The following is a 2,474-nucleotide window of genomic DNA, read 5'->3' on the forward strand; positions in this document are numbered from 1 at the left end:
ATCCAAAAATGGACAGAAGACCTAAAGGGACATTTTTCAAAATAAGACATACAGATGGCTAATAAACACATGAAAAGAAGTTCCACTTCACTAATTACCAGAGAAATGGAAACCAAAACCACAATGAGATATCACCTCAGACCTGTCAGAATGGCAATTATTGAAAATCTAAAAATAAATACCAGAGGGGGTGTGGGAAAAAAGGGAACCCTCTAACACTATTGGTGAGAGTGTAAATTGGTATAGCCACTATGGAGAACCATATGCACGGTTTTCAAAAAACTAAAAACAGAATTAAAGAAAGTGAAAGTGAAGTCGTTCAGCCATGTCCAACTCTTTGCGACCCCATGGAATGTAGCCTACCAGCTCCTGCATCCATGGGGTTTTCCAGGCAAGAATACTGGAGGGGGTTGCCATTTCCTTCTCCAGGAGATCTTCCCTGACCTAGGGATTGAACCTAGGTCTCCTGCATTGTAGGCAGACGCTTTACCATCTGAGCCACCAGGGAAGTCCAAATGATCCAGCAATTCCACTCCTAGATATAAATATATATCTTTATATATGAAGAAGCATAGAAACTACTGCACATAAAATAGATAAGCAACAAGGATTTACTATATAGCACAGGGAATTATGCCCAATATTTTCTAACAACCTTTAAAGTAATATAATATGTTTAAAAAACCTAAAAAATCACTATATTGTACATCTGAAACACAATATTTTACATCAACTATACTTTAATAAAAATAGGTATTTTTCTATAGTCAGCTTTCAATCTGACAGAGAATTCAAAAGCATAAAATTATTCATTTGTATGAGATATTTATTTTGGCAAAGTGACTGATGCAGCGGTTCAACAACTGATGGGTTCTAATTTGGGCATGTTGAGTTGGAGACACCTACGTACATCTAAGTGGCAATGTGCAATCAACAGCTGGATCTGTGGGTTTCAGTCCATGGGAACATTTGCAAGAGTCACCAGCACACAGGTCAAGAGTGAGGTGTTAAGTCAGAGTGGGATCACTAAATGAGTGAGTGTGAAGTGAGCAAAGGCATACCAACATTTAATGAATGTTGGGTTTCATGAATAAAAATGAATCTAAAGAGAATTATGAGCTATCACAGAAACAAAGAGGAGAGTTTTGTTTTTTTTTTTTCAAAGAGAAAATGTGAGCGCACAGAGTATGTTGAAACAAGTATTCAGTACTAAGGGACAATTGTTAACTTGCTGAGACAGAGTTTCAAAAAAGTTACATTGATAGAAGCTGTAAATTAATGAGCTAGAGTAAGAGAAATAGAAGTGTAAATGGAGACCAAAGTGGACAAAGGCTGTTTAATATGTTTGAGGACTTGGGAGTTTTATTAAGAATTATCTCACTATCAAACAAAGCTTTATAGAAATATGCTTAAATAATAAAATATTACCACTATCTTTAATTCTAACTCTCAATATTTCCTTCATATTCAAACTTAATCATCAGTTTCTTATCAAGGCATTAGATAGTTTAGATGAGAAAAGTCGTCCAGCAGTTTTAGGTAACATGATTAGGAATATTGAGTAAAATAAAGTATTGCTATTGTAAAGAAAGGTTTCCCTGGTGGCTCAGATGGTAAAGAATGTCTGCAGTGCAGGAGACTCATGTTTGATCCTTGGGTTGGGAGGATTCCCTGGAGAAGGAAATGGCAACACACTCCAGTATTCTTGCCTGGAAAATCCCATGGGCAAAGGAGCCTGGCGGGCTACAGTCCATGAGCTCGCAAAGAGTCAGACATGACTGAGCGAGTGACTATCACTCACTCATTGTAAAGAAAAAGGCTAGTAGTCACATGCTGCTGCTGCTAAGTCGCTTCGGTTGTGTCCGACTCTGTGCGACCCCATAGACAGCAGCCCACCAGGCTCACCCGTCTCTGGGATTCTCCAGGCAAGAACACTTGAGTGGGTTAGTACCACGTGATAAATGGGTAAGTATGTAACTGATGCTCAAGATAAGTGCTGAGCTGATTCTGGGAGGGCTGTGTTTTCAAAACCAAGCTATCCTATTTAATGAGGGCTGAGATTATGTGTAGATGTAGTGAGGAGTATCATGATTTTGAGATGAACCAAGAATTGTGCTCTATTTAAAAACTCCTTTCAAATCAACCTGTGAGTGAGGTATAGCTTACAATTTAAAGATTCAATGTCCTTTAGGAAGGACTTATTTAAACAGATGTTTAAATACATGTGTCTTTAACTGTGAGCGCATGCACACTCAGTCATGTCTGACTCTCTGAAACCCCATGGACTGTAGCCCGCAGGCTCCTCTGTCCATGGGATTTCCCAGGCAAGAATACTGGAGTGGGTTGCCATTTCCTTCTCCAGGCATCTTCCCAATCCAGGGATTGAACACTTGTCTCTTGAAACTCCTGCATTGGCAGGCAGGTTCTTTACCAGCTGAGCCATCGAGGAAGCCCAAAGAGTAATATGCTGCTGC

The 2,474-nt window shown here is 39.4% G+C and overlaps 1 non-coding gene across 1 annotated transcript; it reads right to left on the reverse strand.

Annotated features, from left to right (window-relative positions):
• Window positions 1-435: 435 nt before the first annotated feature.
• On the reverse strand, window positions 436-508 carry TRNAC-ACA (transfer RNA cysteine (anticodon ACA)). Its single transcript has one exon. It is a non-coding gene; the product is annotated as a tRNA-Cys (tRNA).
• Between the last annotated feature and the right edge of the window lie 1,966 nt (window positions 509-2,474).

The sequence above is a fragment of the Bubalus kerabau genome, chromosome 9, assembly GCF_029407905.1.
Source record: "Bubalus kerabau isolate K-KA32 ecotype Philippines breed swamp buffalo chromosome 9, PCC_UOA_SB_1v2, whole genome shotgun sequence".
NCBI classification, from domain to species: Eukaryota; Metazoa; Chordata; class Mammalia; order Artiodactyla; family Bovidae; genus Bubalus; species Bubalus kerabau.